Here is a 22,284-nt window from a genome sequence, read left to right on the forward strand (position 1 = left end):
AGGGTCCCTCTCACATAACTGGAGCTGAGAGAAGCCTCCTCTTGAGGTGCTTGTGGAAACTTGGTATTCCTCTTGAGTCGAAGCCAGGGACTAAGCTCTCATCTCGAGTTGATTTGGGGTCCACAGAGCCCTTTTGTGTTGTCCAGTGACCTCAGGATCCCTCTAGACTTGAGACAGTGATCTTGGGTTTTCTCTGGAGTGCCATCAAGGAAATCAAGGCTCCTTTCACGTTTGATGTGGAACACGGAATTGCTCTGCACGCAGTGCAGGGGATTCGGGCCTCATCTCGCGGCGAGGGGGAAGTCTCATGGTTTTTCTCGAGTTGCGGCCGGAACCTGGGGTATATTCTCGAGTTACGACAGGGAAGGCCCTTCCAGACACGTGTTTGTTCAACGACGTCAGGACTCCTGCCTAGGTGCGAGGGACATCTCGGGATTCTCCTCGAGTCTTGGCATGGCAATTGGGACGCGTCTCCACGTGAGGCGGGAGACCCAGTGTCCCTTTCCACTTGCCACAGGATCCTGGGACTCCTATCCATTTGCAAGAGGAGTGAGGCATCGTCTCCTTTGGAAGCATTGATCTCCGCGGACCTCTCGAGTTTTCAAAGGATGTGAGGCCTCCGGTCGTGATGAGGCGGAGGACTAGGTCTTTCTCTGTCGTCTCCACAGCGGATTCAGACATCCCTTCGTCTTGGGAGATGCAAGACGAGCCTGCATTCAATTCACTGCAGGGATATCCGGCCTTACTTCGAGTCAGAGCATCTCGGTGTCCATTACACTTGAGGCCACAATCTCAGGGTCCCTCTCACATACCTGTAGCTGAGAGAAGCCTCCTCTTGAGGTGCTCGTGGAAAGTTGGTATTCCTCTTGAGTCGAAGCCAGGGACTAAGCTCTCATCTCGAGTTGATTAGGGGTCCTCGGAGCCCTTTCGTGTTGCTCCAGTGACCTCAGGATCCCTCAAGACTTGAGACAGTGATCTTGGGTTTTCTCTGGAGTGCCATCAAGGAAATCAAGGCTCCTTTCACCTTTGATGTGGAACACGGAATTGCTCTGCACGCAGTGCAGGGGAATCGGGCCTCATCTCGCGGCGAGGGGGAAGTCTCATGGTTTTTCTCGAGTTCCGGCCGGAACCTGGGGTATATTCTCGAGTTACGACGGGGAGGGCCCTTCCAGACACGGGTTTGTTCAGCGACGTCAGGACTCCTGCCTAGGTGCGAGGGACAACTCGGGATTCTCCTCGAGTCTTGGCATGGCAATTGGGACGCGTCTCCACGTGAGGCGGGAGACCCAGGGTCCCTTTCCACGTGCCACAGGGATCCTGGGACTCCTATCCATTTTCAAGAGGAGTCAGGCATCGTCTCCTTTGGAAGCATTGATCTCTGCGGACCTCTCGAGTTTTCAAAGGATGTGAGGCCTCCGCTCGCGATGAGGCGGAGAATTAGGTCTTTCTCTGTGGTCTCCACAGGGGATTCAGACATCCCTTCGTCTTGGGAGATGCAAGACGAGCCTGCATTCAATTCACTGCAGGGATATCCGGCCTTACTTCGAGTCAGACCGTCTTGGTGTCCATTCCACTTGAGGCCACAAACTCAGGGGCCCTCTCACATACCTGTAGCTGAGAGAAGCCTCCTCTTGAGGTGCTTGTGGAAAGTTGGTATTCCTCTTGAGTCGAAGCCAGGGACTAAGCTCTCATCTCGAGTTGATTTGGGGTCCACGGAGCCCTTTCGTGCTGCTACAGTGACCTCAGGATCCCTCTAGACTTGAGTCAGTGATCTTGGGTATTCTCTGGAGTGCCATCAAGAAATCAAGGCTCCTTTCATTTTTGATGTGGAATACGGAATTGCTCTGCACGCAGGGCAGGGGAATCGGGCCTCATCTCGCGGCGAGTGGGAAGTCTCATGGTTTTTCTCGAGTTGCGGCCGGAACCTGCGTTATATTCTCGACTTACGACGGGGAGGGCCCTTCCAGACACGTGTTTGTTCAGCGACGTCAGGACTCCTACCTAGGTGTGAGGGACACCTCTGGATTATCCTCGAGTCTTGACATGGCAATTGGGACTTGTCTCCACGTGAGGCGGGAGAGCAGGGTCCCTTTCCACGTGCCACACGGATCCTGGGACTCCTATCCATTTTCAAGAGGAGTCAGGCATCGTCTCCTTTGGAAGCATTGATCTCCGCGGACCTCTCTACTTTTCAAAGGATATGAGGCTTCCGGTCGCGATGAGGTGGAGAACTAGGTCTTTCTCTGTGTTCTCCACAGGGGATTCAGACATCCCTTCGTCTTGGTAGATGCAAGACGAGCCTGCATTCAATTCACTGCAGGGATATCCGGCTTAACTTCGAGTCAGAGGTTCTCGGTGTCCATTTCACTTGAAGCCACAAACTCAGGGTCCCTCTCTCATACCTGTAGCTGAGAGAAGCCTCCTCTTGAGGTGCTTGTGGAAAGTTGGTTTTCCTCTTGAGTCGAAGCCAAGGACTAAGCTCTCATCTGGAGTTGACTTGGTGTCCACGGAGCCCTTTCGTGTTGCTCCAGTGACCTCAGGATCCCTCTAGACTTGAGACAGTGATCTTGGGTTTTCTCTGGAGTGCCATCAAGGAAATCAAGGCTCCTTTCACGTTTGATGTGGAACACGGAATTGCTCTGCACGCAGTGTAGGGGAATCGGGCCTCATCTCGCGGCGAGGGGGAAGTCTCATGGTTTTTCTCGAGTTGCGGCCGAAACCTGTGGTATATTCTCGAGTTACGACGGGGAGGGCCCTTCCAGACACGTGTTTGTTCAGCGACGTCAGGACTCCTGCCTAGGTGCTAGGGACACCTCGGGATTCTCCTCGAGTCTTGGCATGGCAATAGGGACGCGTCTCCACGTGAGGCGGGAGACCCAGGGTCCCTTTCCACGTGCCACAGGGATCCTGGGACTCCTATCCACTTTCAAGAGGAGTCAGGCATCGTCTCCTTGGGAAGCATTGATCTCCTCGGACCTCTCGAGTTTTCAAAGGATGTGAGGCCTCCGTTCTCATTGATGCGGAGGACAAGGACTTTCTCTGTGGTCTCCACAGGGGATTCAGACATCCCTTCGTCTTGGGAGATGCAAGACGAGCCTGCATTCAATGCACTGCAGGGATATCCGGCCTTACTTCAAGTCAGAGCATCTCGGTGTCCATTCCACTTGAGGCCACAAACTCAGGGTCCCTCTCACATACCTGTAGCTGAGAGAAGCCTCCTCTTGAGGTGCTTGTGGAAAGTTGGTGTTCCTCTTGAGTCGAAGCCAGGGACTAAGCTCTCATCTCGAGTTGATTTGGGGTCCACGGAGACCTTTCCTGTTGCTCCAGTGACCTCAGGATCCCTCTAGACTTGAGACAGTGATCTTGGGTTTTCTCTAGAGTGCCATCAAAGAAAACAAGGCTCCTTTCACTTTTGATGTGGAACACGGAATTGCTCTGCACGCAGTGCAAGGGAATCGGGCCTCATCTCGCGGCGAGGGGGAAGTCTCATTGTTTTTCTCGAGTTGCGGCCGGAACCTGGGTTATATTCTCGAGTTACGACGGGGAGGGCCCTTCCAGACACGTGTTTGTTCAGCGAAGTCAGCACTCCTGCCTAGGTGCGACGGACACCTCGGGATTCTCCTCGAGTCTTGGCATGGCAATTGGGACGCGTATCCACGTGAGGCGGGAGACCCAGGGTCCCTTTCCACGTGCCACAGGGATCCTGGGACTCCTATTCATTTTCAAGAGGAGTCAGGCATCGTCTCCTTTGGAAGCATTGATCTCCGTGGACCTCTCGAGTTTTCAAAGGTTGTGAGGCCTCCGGACGCGATGAGGCGGAGAACTAGGTCTTTCTTGTGGTCTCTACAGGGGATTCAGACATCCCTTCGTCTTGGGAGATGCAAGACGAGCCTGCATTCAATTCACTGCAGGGATATCCGGCTTTACTTCGAGTCAGAGCATCTCGGTGTCCATTTCACTTGAGGCCACAAACTCAGGGTCCCTCTCACATACATGTAGCTGAGAGAAGCCTCCTCTTGATGTACTTGTGGAAAGTTGGTATTCCTCTTGAGTCGAAGCCAGGGACTAAGCTCTCATCTCGAGTTGATTTGTTGTCCACGGACCACTTTCCTGTTGCTCCAGTGACCTCAGGAACTCTCTAGACTTGAGACAGTGATCTTGGGTTTTCTCTGGAGTGCCATCAAAGCAATCAAGGCTCCTTCCACGTTTGATGTGGACCACGGAATTGCTCTGCACGCAGTGAAGGTGAATCGTGCCTCATCTCGCGGCGAGGGGGAAGTCTCATGGTTTTTCTCGAGTTGCGGCCAGAACCTGTGGTATATTCTCCAGTTACGACGGGTAGGGCCCTTCCAGACACGTGTTTGTTCAGCGACGTCAGGACTCCTGCCTAGGTGCGAGGGACACCTCGGGATTCTCCTCGAGTCTTGGCATGGCAATTGGGACGCGTCTCCACGTGATGCGGGAGACCCAGGGTCCCTTTCCACGTGCCAAAGGGATCCTGGGACTCCTATCCATTTTCAAGAGGAGTCAGGCATCGTCTCTTTGGAAGCATTGATCTCCGCGGACCTCTCGAGTTTTCAAAGGATGTGAGGCCTCCGGTCGCGATGAGGCGGAGAACTAGGTCTTTCTCTGTGGTCTCCACAGGGGTTTCAGACATCCCTTCGTCTTGGGAGATGCAAGACGAGCCTGCATTCAATTCACTGCAGGGATATCCGGCCTTACTTCGAGTCAGAGCATCTCGGTGTCCATTCCACTTGAGGCCACAAACTCAGGGTCCCTCTCACATACTTGTAGCTGAGAGAAGTCTCCTCTTGAGGTGCTTGTGGAAAGTTGGTATTCCTCTTGAGTCGAAGCCAGGGACTAAGCTCTCATCTCGAGTTGATTTGGGGTCCACGGAGCCCTTTCGTGTTACTCCAGTGACCTCAGGATCCCTCTAGACTTGAGACAGTGATCTCGGGTTTTCTCTGGAGTGCCATCAAGGAAATCAAGGCTCCTTTCACGTTTGATGTGGAACACGGAATTGCTCTGCACGCAGTGCCGGTGAATCGGGCCTCATCTCGCGGCGAGGGGGAAGTCTCATGGTTTTTCTCGAGTTGCGGCCGGAACCTGTGGTATATTGTCGAGTTACGACGGGGAGGGCCCTTCCAGACACGTGTTTGTTCAGCGACGTCAGGACTCCTGCCTAGGTGGAGGGACACCTCGGGATTCTCCTCGAGTCTTGGCATGGCAATTGGGACGCGTCTCCACGTGAGCCAGGAGACCCAGGGTCCCTTTCCACGTGCCACAGTGATCCTGGGACTCCTATCCATTTTCAAGAGGAGTCAGGCATCGTCTCCTTTGGAAGCATTGATCTCTGCAGACCTCTCGAGTTTTGAAAGGATGTGAGGCCTCCGGTCGCGTTCAGGCGGAGGACTAGGTCTTCCTCTGTGGTCTCCACAGGGGATTCAGACATCCTGTCGTCTTGGGAGATGCAAGACGAGCCTGCATTCAATTCACTGCAGGGATATACGGCCTTACTTCGAGTCAGAGCATCTCCGTGTCCATTCCACTTGAGGCCACAAACTCAGGGTCCCTCTCACATACCTGTAGCTGAGAGAAGCCTCCTCTTGAGGTGCTTGTGGAAAGTTGGTATTCCTCTTGAGTCGAAGCCAGGGACTAAGCTCTCATCTCGAGTAGATTTGGGGTCCACGGAGCCCTTTCATGTTGCTCCAGTGTTCTCAGGATCCCTCTAGACTTGAGACAGTGATCTTGGGTTTTCTCTGGAGTGCCATCAAGGAAATCAAGGCTAATTTCACGTTTGATGTGGAACACGGAATTGCTCTGCATGCAGTGCAGGGGAATCGGGCCTCATCTCGCGGCGAGGGGGAAGTCTCATGGTTTTTCTCGAGTTGCGGCCGGAACCTGGGGTATATTCTCGAGTTACGACGGGGAGGGCCCTTCCAGACACGTGTTTGTTCAGCGACGTCAGGACTCCTGCCTAGGTGCGAGGGAAACCTCGGGATTCTCCTCGAGTCTTGGCCTGGCAATTGGGACGCGTCTCCACGTGAGGCGGGAGACCCAGGGTCCCTTTCCACGTGCCACAGGGATCCTGGGACTCCCATCCATTTTCAAGAGGAGTCAGGCATCGTCTCCTTTGGAAGCTTTGATCTCCGCGGACCTCTCGAGTTTTCAATGGATGTGAGGCCTCCGGTCGCGATGAGGCGGAGGACTAGGTCTTTCTCTGTGGTCTCCACAGGGGATTCAGACATCCCTTCGTCTTGGGAGATGCAAGACGAGCCTGCATTCAATTCACTGCAGGGATATCTGGCCTTACTTCGAGTCAGAGCATCTCGGTGTCCATTCCACTTGAGGCCACAAACTCAGGGTCCCTCTCACATACCTGTAGCTGAGAGAAGCCTCCTCTTGAGGTGCTTGTGGAAAGTTGGTATTCCTCTTGAGTCGAAGCCAGGGACTAAGCTCTCATCTCGAGTTGATTTGGGGTCCACGGATCCCTTTCGTGTTGCTCCAATGACCTCAGGATCCCTCTAGACTTGAGACAGTGATCTTGGGTTTTCTCTGGAGTGCCATCAAGGAAATCAAGGCTCCTTTCACGTTTGATGTGGAACACGGAATTGCTCTGCACGCAGTGCCGGTGAATCGGGCTTCATCTCCTGGCGACGGGGAAGTCTCATGGTTTTTCTCGAGTTGCGGCCGGAACCTGGGTTATATTCTCGAGTTACGATGGGGAGGGCCCTTCCAGACACGTGTTTGTTCAGCGACGACAGCACTCCTCCCTAGGTGCGAGGGACACCTCGGGATTCTCCTCGAGTCTTGGCATGGCAATTGGGATGCGTCTCCACGTGAGGCGGGAGACCCAAGGTCCCTTTCCACGTGCCACAGGGATCCTGGGACTCCTATCCATTTTCAAGAGGAGTCAGGCATCGTCTCCTTTGGAAGCATTGATCTGCGCGGACCTCTCGAGTTTTCAAAGGATGTGTGGCCTCCGGACGCGATGAGGCGGAGAACTAGGTCTTTCTTGTGGTCTCCACAGGGGATTCAGACATCCCTTCGTCTTGGGAGATGCAAGACGAGCCTGCATTCAATTCACTGCAGGGATATCCGGCCTTACTTCGAGTCAGAGCATCTCGGTGTCCATTCCACTTGAGGCCACAAACTCAGGGTCCCTCTCACATACCTGTAGCTGAGAGAAGCCTCCTCTTGAGGTGCTTGTGGAAAGTTGGTATTCCTCTTGAGTCGAAGCCAGGGACTAAGCTCTCATCTCGAGTTGATTTGGGGTCCACGGATCCCTTTCGTGTTGCTCCAATGACCTCAGGATCCCTCTAGACTTGAGACAGTGATCTTGGGTTTTCTCTGGAGTGCCATCAAGGAAATCAAGGCTCCTTTCACGTTTGATGTGGAACACGGAATTTCTCTGCACGCAGTGCCGGTGAATCGGGCTTCATCTCCTGGCGACGGGGAAGTCTCATGGTTTTTCTCGAGTTGCGGCCGGAACCTGGGTTATATTCTCGAGTTACGATGGGGAGGGCCCTTCCAGACACGTGTTTGTTCAGCGACGACAGCACTCCTCCCTAGGTGCGAGGGACACCTCGGGATTCTCCTCGAGTCTTGGCATGGCAATTGGGATGCGTCTCCACGTGAGGCGGGAGACCCAAGGTCCCTTTCCACGTGCCACAGGGATCCTGGGACTCCTATCCATTTTCAAGAGGAGTCAGGCATCGTCTCCTTTGGAAGCATTGATCTGCGCGGACCTCTCGAGTTTTCAAAGGATGTGTGGCCTCCGGACGCGATGAGGCGGAGAACTAGGTCTTTCTTGTGGTCTCTACAGGGGATTCAGACATCCCTTCGTCTTGGGAGATGCAAGACAAGCCTGCATTCAATACACTGCAGGTATATCCGGCCTTACTTCGAGTCAGAGCATCTCGGTGTCCATTCCACTTGAGGCCACACACTCAGGGTTCCTCTCACATACCTGTAGCTGAGAGAAGCCTCCTCTTGATGTGCTTGTGGAAAGTTGGTATTCCTCTTGAGTCGAAGCCAGGGACTAAGCTCTCATCTCGAGTTGATTTGGGGTCCACGGAGCCCTTTCCTGTTGCTCCAGTGACCTCAGGATCCCTCTAGACTTGAGACAGTGATCTTGGGTTTTCTCTGGAGTGCCATCTAGGAAATCAAGGCTCCATTCACGTTTGATGTGGAACACGGAATTGCTCTGCACGCAGTGCAGGGGAATCTGGCCCCATCTCGCGGCGAGGGCGAAGTCTCATTGTTTTTCTCGAGTTGCGGCCGGAACCTGTGATAGATTCTCGAGTTACGACGGGGAGGGCCCTTACAGACACGTGTTTGTTCAGCGACGTCAGGACTCCTGCCTAGGTGCGAGGGACACCTCAGGATTCTCCTCGAGTCTTGGCATGGCAATTGGGACGTGTCTCCCCGTGAGGCGGGAGACCCAGAGTCCCTTTCCACGTGCCACAGGGATCCGGGGACTCCTATCCATTTTCAAGAGGAGTCAGGCATCGTCTCCTTTGGAAGCCTTGATCTCCACGGACCTCTCGAGTTTTCAAAGGATGTGAGGCCTCCCTTCGCGATGAGGCGAAGGACTAGGTCTTTCTCTGTGGTCTCCACAGGGGATTCAGACATCCCTTCGTCCTGGGAGATGCAAGACGAGCCTGCATTCAATACACTGCAGGAATATCCGGCCTTACTTCTAGTCAGAGCATCTTGGTGTCCCTTCCACTTGAGGCCACACACTCAGGGTCCCTCTCACATACCTGTAGCTGAGAGAAGCCTCCTCTTGAGGTGCTTGTGGAAAGTTGGTATTCCTCTTGAGTCGAAGCCAGGGACTAAGCTCTCATCTCGAGTTGATTTGGGGTCCACAGAGCCCTTTTGTGTTGCTCCAGTGACCTCAGGATCCCTGTAGACTTGAGACAGTGATCTTGGCTTTTCTCTAGAGTGCCATCAAGGAAATCAAGGCTCCTTTCACGTTTGATGTGGAACACGGAATTGCTCTGCACGCAGTGCAGGGGAATCGGGCCTCATATCGCGGCGAGGGGGAAGTCTCATGGTTTTTCTCGAGTTGCGGCCGGAACCTGGGGTAGATTCTCGAGTTACGACGGGGAGGGCCCTTCCATACAAGTGTTTGTTCAGCAACGTCAGGACTCCTGCCTAGGTGCGAGGGACACCTCGGGATTCTCCTCGAGTCTTGGCATGGCAATTGGGACGCGTCTCCACGTGAGGCGGGAGACCCAGGGTCCCTTTCGACGTGCCACAGGGATCCTGGGACTCCTATCCATTTTCAAGAGGAGTCAGGCATCGTCTCCTTTGGAAGCATTGATCTCCGCAGACCTCTCGAATTTTCAAAGGATGTGAGGCCTCCGGTGGCGTTGAGGCTGAGGACTAGGTCTTCCTCTGTGTCTCCACAGGGGATTCAGACAACTCTTCGTCTTGGGAGATGCAAGACGAGCCTGCATTCAATTCACTGCAGGGATATCCGGCCTTACTTCGAGTCAGAGCATCTCCGTGTCCATTCCACTTGAGGCCACAATCTCAGGGTCCCTCTCACATACCTGTAGCTGAGAGAAGCCTCCTCTTGAGGTGCTTGTGGAAAGTTGGTATTCCTCTTGAGTCGAAGCCGGGGACTAAGCTCTCATCTCGAGTTGATTTGGGTTCCACGGAGCCCTTTCGTGTTGCTAGAGTAACCTCAGGATCCCTCTAGACCTGAGACAGTGATCTTGGGTTTTCTCTGGAGTGCCATCAAGGAAATCAAGGCTTTTTTGTCGTTTGATGTGGAACACGGAATTGCTCTGCACGCAGTGCAGGGAAATCGGGCCTCATCTCGCGTTGAGGGGGAAGTCTCATGGTTTTTCTCGAGTTTCGGCCGGAACCTGGGGTATATTCTCGAGTTTCGACGGGGAAGGCCCTTCCAGACACGTGTTTGTTCAGCGACGTCAGGACTCCTGCCTAGGTACCAGGGACACCTCGGGATTCTCCTCGAGTCTTGGCATGCCATTGGGACGCGTCTCCAAGTGAGGCGGGAGACCTAGGGTCCCTTTCCACGTGCCAAAGGGATCCTGGGACTCCTATCCATTTTCAAGAGGAGTCAGGCATCGTCTCCTTTGGAAGCATTGATCTCCGCGGACCTCTCGAGTTTTCAAAGGATGTGAGGCTTCCGGTCGCAATGAGGCTGAGAACTAGGTCTTTCTCTGTGGTCTCCACAGGGGACTCAGACATCCCTTCGTCTTGGGAGATGCAAGACGAGCCTGCATTCAATTCACTGTAGGGATATCCGGCCTAAGTTCGAGGCAGAGCTTCTCGGTGTCCATTCCACGTGAGGCCACAAACTCAGGGTCCCTCTCACATACCTGTAGCTGAGAGAAGCCTCCTCTTGAGGTGCTTGTGGAAAGTTGGTATTCCTCTTGAGTCGAAGCCAGGGACTAAGCTCTCATCTCGAGTTGATTTGGGGTCCACGGAGCACTTTCGTGTTGCTACAGTGACCTCAGTATCCCTCTAGACTTGAGACAGTGATCTTGGGTTTTCTCTGGAGTGCCATCAAGGAAATCAAGGCTTTTTTCTCGTTTGATGTGGACCACGGAATTGCTCTGCACGCAGTGCAGGGGAATCGGGCCTCATCTCGCGGCGAGGGCGAAGTCTCATGGTTTTTCTCGAGTTGCGGCCGGAACCTGGGGTATATTGTGGAGTTACGAAGGGGAGGGCCCTTCCAGACACGTGTTTGTTCAGCGACGTCAGGACTCCTGCCTAGGTGCGAGGGACACCTCGGGATTCTCCTCGAGTCTTGGCCTGGCAATTGGGACGCGTCTCCACGTGAGGCGGGAGACCCAGGGTCGCTTTCGACGTGCCACAGTGATCCTGGGACTCCTATCCATTTTCAAGAGGAGTCAGGCATCGTCTCCTTTGGAAGCATTGATCTCCGCGGACCTCTCGAGTTTTCAAAATATGTGAGTCCTCCGTTCGCATTGAGGCAGAGGACTAGGTCTTTCTCTGTGGTCTCCATTGGGGATTCAGACAACCCTTCGTCTTGGGAGATGCAAGACGAGCCTGCATTCAATTCACTGCAGGGATATCCGGCCTTACTTCGAGTCAGAGCATCTCGGTGTCCATTCCACTTGAGGCCACAAACTCAGGGTCCTTCTCACATACCTGTAGCTGAGAGAAGCCTCCTCTTGAGGTGCTTGTGGAAAGTTGGTATTCCTCTTGAGTCGAAGCCAGGGACTAAGCTCTCATCTCGAGTTGATTTGGGGTCCACGGATCCCTTCCGTGTTGCTCCAATGACCTCAGGATCCCTCTAGACTTGAGACAATGATCTTGGGTTTTCTCTGGAGTGCCATCAAGGAAATCAAGTCTCCTTTCACGTTTGATGTGGAACATGGAATTGCTCTGCACGCAGTGCCGGTGAATCGGGCTTCATCTCCTGGCGACGGGGAAGTCTTATGGTTTTTCTCGAGTTGCGGCCGGAACCTGGGTTATATTCTCGAGTTACGATGGGGAGGGCCCTTCCAGACACGTGTTTGTTCAGCGACGACAGCACTCCTCCCTAGGTGCGACGGACACCTCGGGATTCTCCTCGAGTCTTGGCATGGCAATTGGGATGCATCTCCACGTGAAGCGGGAGACCCAAGGTCCCTTTCCACGTGCCACAGGGATCCTGGGACTCCTATCTATTTTCAAGAGGAGTCAGGCATCGTCTCCTTTGGAAGCATTGATCTGCGCGGACCTCTCGAGTTTTCAAAGGATGTGTGGCCTCCGGACGCGATGAGGCGGAGAACTAGGTCTTTCTTGTGGTCTCTACAGGGGATTCAGACATCCCTTCGTCTTGGGAGATGCAAGACGAGCCTGCATTCAATTCACTGCAGGGATATCCGGCCTTACTTCGAGTCAGAGCATCTCGGTGTCCATTCCACTTGAGGCCACACACTCAGGGTTCCTCTCACATACCTGTAGCTGAGAGAAGCCTCCTCTTGATGTGCTTGTGGAAAGTTGGTATTCCTCTTGAGTCGAAGCCATGAACTAAGCTCTCATCTCGAGTTGATTTGGGGTCCACGGAGCCCTTTCCTGTTGCTCCAGTGACCTCAGGATCCCTCTAGACTTGAGACAGTGATCTTGGGTTTTCTCTGGAGTGCCATCTAGGAAATCAAGGCTCCTTTCACGTTTGATGTGGAACACGGAATTGCTCTGCACGCAGTGCAGGGGAATCTGGCCCCATCTCGCGGCGAGGGCGAAGTCTCATTGTTTTTCTCGAGTTGCGGCCGGAACCTGTGATAGATTCTCGAGTTACGACGGGGAGGGCCCTTACAGACACGTGTTTGTTCAGCGACGTCAGGACTCCTGCCTAGGTGCGAGGGACACCTCGGGATTCTCCTCGAGTCTTGGCATGGCAATTGGACGTGTCTCCCCGTGAGGCGGGAGACCCAGGGTCCCTTTCCACGTGCCACAGGGATCCGGGGACTCCTATCCATTTTCAAGAGGAGTCAGGCATCGTCTTCTTTGGAAGCATTGATCTCCGCGGACCTCTCGAGTTTTCAAAGGATGTGAGGCCTCCCTTCGCGATGAGGCGAAGGACTAGGTCTTTCTCTGTGGTCTCCACAGGGTATTCAGACATCCCTTCGTCCTGGGAGATGCAAGACGAGCCTGCATTCAATACACTGCAGGAATATCCGGCCTTACTTCTAGTCAGAGCATCTCGGTGTCCATTCCACTTGAGGCCACACACTCAGGGTCCCTCTCACATACCTGTAGCTGAGAGAAGCCTCCTCTTGAGGTGCTTGTGGAAAGTTGGTATTCCTCTTGAGTCGAAGCCAGGGACTAAGCTCTCATCTCGAGTTGATTTGGGGTCCACAGAGCCCTTTTTTGTTTCTCCAGTGACCTCAGAATCCCTGTAGACTTGAGACAGTGATCTTGGCTTTTCTCTAGAGTGCCATCAAGGAAATCAAGGCTCCTTTCACGTTTAATGTGGAACACGGAATTGCTCTGCACGCAGTGCAGGGGAATCGGGCCTCATCTCGCGGCGAGGGGGAAGTCTCATGGTTTTTCTCGAGTTGCGGCCGGAACCTGGGGTATATTCACGAGTTACGACGGGGAGGGCCCTTCCATACAAGTGTTTGTTCAGCGACGTCAGGACTCCTGCCTAGGTGCGAGGGACACCTCGGGATTCTCCTCGAGTCTTGGCCTGGCAATTGGGACGCGTCTCCACGTGAGGCGGGAGATCCAGGGTCGCTTTCGACGTGCCACATGGATCCTGGGACTCCTATCCATTTTCAAGAGGAGTCAGGCATCGTCTCCTTTGGAAGCATTGATCTCCGCGGACCTCTCGAGTTTTCAAAGGATGTGAGGCCTCCGGTCGCGTTGAGGCAGAGGACTAGGTCTTTCTCTGTGGTCTCCATAGGGGATTCAGACAACCCTTCGTCTTGGGAGATGCAAGATGAGCCTGCATTCAATTCACTGCAGGGATATCCGGCCTTACTTCGAGTCAGAGCATCTCGGTGTCCATTCCACTTGAGGCCACAATCTCAGGGTCCCTCTCACATACCTGTAGCTGAGAGAAGCCTCCTCTTGAGGTGCTTGTGGAAAGTTGGTATTCCTCTTGAGTCGAAGCCAGGGACTAAGCTCTCATCTCGAGTTGATTTGGGGTCCACGGAGCCCTTTCGTGTTGCTCTAGTAATCTCAGGATCCCTCTAGACTTGAGACAGTGATGTTGGGTTTTCTCTGGAGTGCCATCAGGGAAATCAAGGCTCCTGTCACGTTTGATGTGGAACACGGAATTCCTCTGCACGCAGTGCAGGTGAATCGGGCCTCATCTCGCGGCGAGGGAGAAGTCTCATGGTTTTTCTCGAGTTGCGGCCGGAACCTGTGGTATATTGTCGAGTTACGACGGGGAGGGCCCTTCCAGACACGTGTTTGTTCAGCGACGCCAGCACTCCTGCCTAGGTGCGAGGGACACCTCGGGATTCTCCTCGAGTCTTGTCATGGCAATTGGGACGCGTCACCACGTGCGGCGGGAGACCCAGTGTCCCTTTCCACGTGCCACACGGATCCTGGGACTCCTATCCATTTTCAAGAGGTGTCAGGCATCGTCTCCTTTGGAAGCATTGATCTCCGCGGACCTCTCGAGGTTTCAAAGGATGTGAGGCTTACGGTCGCGATGAGGCGGAGAACTAGGTCTTTCTCTGTGGTCTCCACAGGGGATTCAGACATCCCTTCGTCTTGGGAGATGCAAGACGAGCCTGCATTCAATTCACTGCAGGGATATCCGGCCTAACTTCGAGTCAGAGCTTCTCGGTGTCCATTCCACTTGAGGCCACAAACTCAGGGTCCCTCTCACATACCTGTAGCTGAGAGAATCCTCCTCTTGAGGTGCCTGTGGAAAGTTGGTATTCCTCTTGAGTCGAAGCCAGGGACTAAGCTCTCATCTCGAGTGGATTTCGGGTCCACGGAGCCCTTTCGTGTTGCTACAGTGACCTCAGGATCCCTCTAGACTTGAGACAGTGATCTTGGGTTTACTCTGGAGTGCCATCAAGGAAATCAAGGCTTTTTTCTCGTTTGATGTGGAACACGGAATTGCTCTGCACGCAGTGCAGGGGAATCGGGCCTCATCTGGCCGCGAGGGGGAAGTCTCATGGTTTTTCTCGAGTTGCGGCCGGAACCTGGGGTATATTCTCGAGTTTCGACGGGGAAGGCCCTTCCAGACACGTGTTTGTTCAGCGACGTCAGGACTCCTGCCTAGGTACCAGGGACACCTCGGGATTCTCCTCGAGTCTTGGCATGCCATTGGGACGCGTCTCCAAGTGAGGCGGGAGACCTAGGGTCCCTTTCCACGTGCCACAGGGATCCTGGGACTCCTATCCATTTTCAAGAGGAGTCAGGCATCGTCTCCTTTGGAAGCATTGATCTCCGCGGACCTCTCGAGTTTTCAAAGGATGTGAGGCTTCCGGTCGCGATGAGGCGGAGAACTAGGTCTTTCTCTGTGGTCTCCACAGGGGATTCAGACATCCCTTCGTCTTGGGAGATGCAAGACGAGCCTGCATTCAATTCACTGCAGGGATATCAGGCCTAACTTCGAGGCAGAGCTTCTCGGTGTCCATTCCACTTGAGGCCACAAAATCAGGGTCCCTCTCACATACCTGTAGCTGAGAGAAGCCTCCTCTTGAGGTGCTTGTGGAAAGTTGGTATTCCTCTTGAGTCGAAGCCAGGGACTAAGCTCTCATCTCGAGTTGATTTGGGGTCCACAGAGCCCTTTCGTTTTGCTACAGTGACCTCAGGATCCCGCTAGACTTGAGACAGTGATCTTGGGTTTTCTCTGGAGTGCCATCATGGAAATCAAGGCTTTTTTGTCGTTTGATGTGGAACACGGAATTGCTCTGCACGCAGTGCAGGGGAATCGGGCCTCATCTCGCCGCGAGGGGGAAGTCTCATGGTTTTTCTCGAGTTGCGGCCGGAACCTGGGGTATATTCTCGAGTTACGACGGGGAGGGCTCTTCCAGACAAGTGTTTGTTCAGCGACGTCAGAACTCCTGCCTAGGTGCGAGTGAAACCTCGGGATTCTCCTCGAGTCTTGACATGGCAATTGGGACGCGTCTCCACGTGAGGTGGGAGACCCAGGGTCCCTTTCCAAGTGCCACAGGGATCCTGGGACTCCTATCCATTTTCAAGAGGAGTCAGGCATCGTCTCCTTTGGAAGCATTGATCTCCGCGGACCTCTCGAGTTTTCAAAGTATGTGAGGCCTCCGGACGCGATGAGGCAGAGGACTAGGTCTTTCTCTGTGGTCTCCATAGGGGATTCAGACATCCCTTCGTCTTGGGAGATGCAAGACGAGCCTGCATTCAATTCACTGCAGGGATATCCGGCCTTACTTCGAGTCAGAGCATCTCGGTGTCCATTCCACTTGAGGCCACACACTCAGGGTTCCTCTCACATACCTGTAGCTGAGAGAAGCCTCCTCTTGATGTGCTTGTGGAAAGTTGGTATTCCTCTTGAGTCGAAGCCAGGGACTAAGCTCTCATCACGAGTGGATTTCGGGTCCACGGAGCCCTTTCGTGTTGCTACAGTGACCTCAGGATCCCTCTAGACTTGAGACAGTGATCTTGGGTTTACTCTGGAGTGCCATCAAGGAAATCAAGGCTTTTTTCTCGTTTGATGTGGAACACGGAATTGTTCTGCACGCATTGCAGGGGAATCAGGCCTCATCTCGCGGCGAGGGGGAAGTCTCATGGTTTTTCTCGAGTTGCGGACGGAACCTGGGGTATATTCTCGAGTTACGACGGGGAGGGCCCTTCCAGACACGTGTTTGTTCAGCGACGTCAGGACTCCTGCCTAGGTGCGAGGGACAACTCGGGATTCTCCTCGAGTCTTAACATGGCAATTGGGACGCGTCACCACGTGCGGCGGGAGACCCAGTGTCCCTTTCCACGTGCCACACGGATCCTGGGACTCCTATCCATTTTCAAGAGGTGTCAGGCATCGTCTCCTTTGGAAGCATTGATCTCCGCGGACCTCTCGAGTTTTCAAAGGATGTGAGGCTTACGGTCGCGATGAGGCGGAGAACTAGGTCTTTCTCTGTGGTCTCCACAGGGGATTCAGACATCCCTTCGTCTTGGGAGATGCAAGACGAGCCTGCATTCAATTCACTGCAGGGATATCCGGCCTAACTTCGAGTCAGAGCTTCTCGGTGTCCATTCCACTTGAGGCCACAAACTCAGGGTCCCTCTCACATACCTGTAGCTGAGAGAATCCTCCTCTTGAGGTGCCTGTGGAAAGTTGGTATTCCTCTTGAGTCGAAGCCAGGGACTAAGCTCTCATCTCGAGTGGATTTCGGGTCCACGGAGCCCTTTCGTGTTGCTACAGTGACCTCAGGATCCCTCTAGACTTGAGACAGTGATCTTGGGTTTACTCTGGAGTGCCATCTAGGAAATCAAGGCTTTTTTCTCTTTGATGTGGAACACGGAATTGCTCTCCACGCAGTGCAGGGGAATCGGGCCTCATCTCGCGGCGAGGGGGAAGTCTCATGGTTTTTCTCGAGTTGCGGCCGGAACCTGGGGTATATTCTCGAGTTTCGACGGGGAAGGCCCTTCCAGACACGTGTTTGTTCAGCGACGTCAGGACTCCTGCCTAGGTACCAGGGACACCTCGGGATTCTCCTCGAGTCTTGGCATGCCATTGGGACGCGTCTCCAAGTGAGGCGGTAGACCTAGGGTCCCTTTCCACGTGCCAAAGGGATCCTGGGACTCCTATCCATTTTCAAGAGGAGTCAGGCATCGTCTCCTTTGGAAGCATTGATCTCCGCGGACCTCTCGAGTTTTCAAAGGATGTGAGGCTTCCGGTCGCAATGAGGCGGAGAACTAGGTCTTTCTCTGTGGTCTCCACAGGGGATTCAGACATCCCTTCGTCTTGGGAGATGCAAGACGAGCCTGCATTCAATTCACTGCAGGGATATCAGGCCTAACTTCGAGGCAGAGCTTCTCGGTGTCCATTCCACTTGAGGCCACAAAATCAGGGTCCCTCTCACATACCTGTAGCTGAGAGAAGCCTCCTCTTGAGGTGCTTGTGGAAAGTTGGTATTCCGCTTGAGTCAAAGCCAGGGACTAAGCTCTCATCTCGAGTTGATTTGGGGTCCACAGAGCCGTTTCGTTTTGCTACAGTGACCTCAGGATCCCGCTAGACTTGAGACAGTGATCTTGGGTTTTCTCTGGAGTGCCATCATGGAAATCAAGGCTTTTTTGTCGTTTGATGTGGAACACGGAATTGCTCTGCACGCAGTGCAGGGGAATCGGGCCTCATCTCTCGGCGAGGGGGAAGTCTCATGGTTTTTCTCGAGTTGCGGCCGGAACCTGGGGTATATTCTCGAGTTACGACGGGGAGGGCTCTTCCAGACAAGTGTTTGTTCAGCGACGTCAGAACTCCTGCCTAGGTGCGAGTGAAACCTCGGGATTCTCCTCGAGTCTTGACATGGCAATTGGGACGCGTCTCCACGTGAGGCGGGAGACCCAGGGTCCCTTTCCAAGTGCCACACGGATCCTGGGACTCCTATCCATTTTCAAGAGGAGTCAGGCATCGTCTCCTTTGGAAGCATTGATCTCCGCAGACCTCTCGTGTTTTCAATGGATGTGAGGCTTCCGGTCGCGATGAGGCATAGAACTAGGTCTTTATGTGTGGTCTCCACAGGGGATTCAGACATCCCTTCGTCTTGGGAGATGCAAGACGAGCCTGCATTCAATTCACTGAAGGGATATCCGGCCTAACTTCGAGTCAGAGCTTCTCGGTGTCCATTCCACTTGAGGCCACAAATTCAGGGACCCTCTCACATACCTGTAGCTGAGAGAAGCCTACTCTTGAGGTGCTTGTGGAAAGTTGGTATTCCTCTTGCGTCGAAGCCGGGGACTAAGCTCTCATCTCGAGTTTATTTGGGGTCTACATAGCACTTTAGTGCTGCTAAGGTGGCCTCAGGATCCCTCTAGACTTGAGACAGTGACTTTGTGTTTTCTCTGGAGTGCCATCAAGGAAATCAAGGCTCCTTTCACGTTTGATGTGGAACACGGAATTGCTCTGCACGCAGTGAAGGGGAATCGGGCCTCATCTCGCGGCGAGGGGGAAGTCTCATTGTTTTTCTTGTGTTCCGGCCGGAACCTGGGGTATATTCTCGAGTTACGACGGGGAGGGCCCTTCCAGACACGTGTTTGTTCAGCGACGTCAGGACTCCTGCCTAGGTGCGAGGGACACCTCGGGATTCTCCTCGAGTCTTGGCATGGCAATTGGGACGCGTCTCCACCTGAGGCCGGAGACCCAGGGTCCCTTTCCACGTGCCACAGGGATCCTGGGACTCCTATCCATTTTCAAGAGGAGTCAGGCATCGTCTCCTTTGGAAGCACTGATCTCCGCGGACCTCTCGAGTTTTCAAAGGATGTGAGGCCTCCGGTCGCGATGAGGCGGGGAACTAGGTCTTTCTCTGTCGTCTCCACAGGGGATTCAGACAACCCTTCGTCATTGGACATGCAAGTCGAGACTGCATTCAATTCACTGCAGGGATATCCGGCCTGACTTCTAGTCAGAGCATTTCGGTGTCCATTCCACTTGCGGCCACAAACTCAGGGTCCCTCTCACATACCTGTAGCTGAGAGAATCCTCCTCTTGAGGTGCTTGTGGAAAGTTGGTATTCCTCTTGAGTCGAAGCCAGGGATTAAGCTCTCATCTCTAGTTGATTTGGGGTCCACGGAGCCCTTTCCTGTTGCTCCAGTGACCTCAGGATCCCTCTAGACTTCAGACAGTGATCTTGGGTTTTCTCTGGAGTGCCATCAAGTAAATCAAAGCTCCTTTCACGTTTGATGTGGAACACAGAATTGCTCTGCACGCATGCAGGGGAATCGGGCATCATCTCGCAGCGAGAGGGAAGTCTCATGGTTTTTCTCGAGTTGCGGCCGGAACCTGGGGTATATTCTCGAGTTCCGACGGGGAGGGCCCTTCAAGACACTTGTTTGTTCAGCGACGTCAGGACTCCTGCCTAGGTGCGAGGGACACCTCGGGATTCTTCTCGGGTCTTGGCCTGGCAATTGGGACGCGTCTCCACGTGAGGCGGGAGACCCAGGGACCCTTTCCACGTGCCACAGGGATCCTGGGACTCCTATCCATTTTCAAGAGGAGTCAGGCATCGTCTCCTTTGGAAGCATTGATCTCCGCGGACCTCTCGAGTTTTCAAAGGATGTGAGGCCTCCGGTCGCGATGAGGCTGAGGACTAGGTCTTTCTCTGTGGCCTCCACAGGGGATTCAGACATCCCTTCGTCTTGGGAGATGCAAGACGAGCCTGCATTCAATTCACTGCAGGGATATCCGGCCTTACTTCGAATCAGAGCATCTCGGTGTCCATTCCACTTGAGGCCACAAACTCAGGGTCCAACTCACATACCTATAGCAGAGAGAATCCTCCTCTTGTTGTGCTTGTGGAAAGTTGGTATTCATCTTGAGTCGAAGCCAGGGACTAAGCTCTCATCTCGAGTTGATTTGGGGTCCACGGAGCCCTTTCCTGTTGCTCCAGTGACCTCAGGATCCCTCTAGACTTCAGACAGTGATCTTGGGTTTTCTCTGGAGTGCCATCAAGTAAATCAAAGCTCCTTTCACGTTTGATGTGGAACACAGAATTGCTCTGCACGCATGCAGGGGAATCGGGCATCATCTCGCAGCGAGAGGGAAGTCTCATGGTTTTTCTCGAGTTGCGGCCGGAACCTGGGGTATATTCTCGAGTTCCGACGGGGAGGGCCCTTCAAGACACTTGTTTGTTCAGCGACGTCAGGACTCCTGCCTAGGTGCGAGGGACACCTCGGGATTCTTCTCGGGTCTTGGCCTGGCAATTGGGACGCGTCTCCACGTGAGGCGGGAGACCCAGGGACCCTTTCCACGTGCCACAGGGATCCTGGGACTCCTATCCATTTTCAAGAGTAGTCAGGCATCGTCTCCTTTGGAAGCATTGATCTCCGCGGACCTCTCGAGTTTTCAAAGGATGTGAGGCCTCCGGTCGCGATGAGGCTGAGGACTAGGTCTTTCTCTGTGGCCTCCACAGGGGATTCAGACATCCCTTCGTCTTGGGAGATGCAAGACGAGCCTGCATTCAATTCACTGCAGGGATATCCGGCCTTACTTCGAATCAGAGCATCTCGGTGTCCATTCCACTTGAGGCCACAAACTCAGGGTCCAACTCACATACCTATAGCAGAGAGAATCCTCCTCTTGTTGTGCTTGTGGAAAGTTGGTATTCATCTTGAGTCGAAGCCAGGGACTAAGCTCTCATCTCGAGTTGATTTGGGTTCCACGGAGCCCTTTCGTGTTGCTCCAGTGACCTCAGGATCCCTCTAGACTTGAGACAGTGATCTTGGGTTTTCTCTGGAGTGCCATCAAGGAAATCAAGGCTCCTTTCACGTTTGATGTGGAACACAGTATTGCTCTGCACGCAATGCACGGGAATCGGGCCTCATCTCGCGGCGAGGGGGAAGTCTCATGGTTTTTCTCGAGTTGCGGCCGGAACCTGGGGTATATTCTCGAGTTACGACGGGGAGGGCCCTTCCAGACACGTGTTTGTTCAGCGACGTCAGGACTACTGCCTAGGTGCGAGGGACACCTCGGGATTCTCCATGAGTCTTGGCATGGCAATTGGGATGCGTCTCCACGTGAGGCGGGAGACCCAGGGTCCCTTTCCACGTGCCCCAGGGATCCTGGGACTCCTATCCATTTTCAAGAGGAGTCAGGCATCGTCTCCTTTGGAAGCATTGATCTCCGCGGACCTCTCGAGTTTTCAAAGGATGTGAGGCCTCCGGTCACGTTGAGGCGGAGGACTAGGTCTTTCTCTGTGGTCTCCACTGGGGATTCAGACATCCCTTCGTCTTGGGAGATGCAAGACGAGCCTGCGTTCAATTCACTGCAAAGATATCCCGCCTTATTTCGAGTCAGAGCATCTCGGGTTCCATTCCACTTGAGGCCACAAACTCAGGGTCCCTCTCACATACCTGTAGCTGAGAGAACCCTCCTCTTGAGGTGCTTGTGGAAAGTTGGTATTCCTCTTGAGTCGAAGCCAAGGACTAAGCTCTCATCTCGAGTTGATTTGGGGTCCACGGAGCCCTTTCGTGTGGCTCCAGTGACCTCAGGATCCCTCTAGATTTGAGACAGTGATTTTGGGTTTTCTCTGGAGTGCCATCAAGGAAATCAAGGCTCCTTTCACGTTTGATGTGGAACACGGAATTGCTCTGCATGCATTGCAGGGGAATCGGGCCTCATCTCGCGGCGAGGGGGAAGTCTCATGGTTTTTCTCGAGTTGCGGCCGGAACCTGGTTTATATTCTCGAGTTACAACGGGGAGGGCCCTTGCAGACACGTGTTTGTTCAGCGACGTCAGGACTCCTGCCTAGGTGCGAGGGACACCTCGGGATTCTCCTCGAGTCTTGGCATGGCAATTGGGACGCGTCTCCACGTGAATCGGGAACCAGGGTACCTTTCCACGTGCCACAGGGATCCAGGGACTCCTATCCATTTTCAAGAGGAGTCAGGCATCGTCTCCTTTGGAAGCATTGATCTCCGCACACCTGTCGAGTTTTCAAAGGATGTGAGGCCTCCGTTCGCGACGAGGCGGACGACTAAGTCTTTCTCTGTGGTCTCCACCGGGGATTCAGACATCCCTTCGTCTTGGGAGATGCAAGACGAGCCTTCATTCAATTCACTGCAGGGATATCCGGCCTTACTTCGAGTCAGAGCATCTCAGTGTCCATTCCACTTGAGGCCACAATCTCAGGGTCCCTCTCACAT

The sequence above is a fragment of the Dama dama genome, chromosome 13 (genome assembly GCF_033118175.1).
Source record: "Dama dama isolate Ldn47 chromosome 13, ASM3311817v1, whole genome shotgun sequence".
NCBI lineage: Eukaryota > Metazoa > Chordata > Mammalia > Artiodactyla > Cervidae > Dama > Dama dama.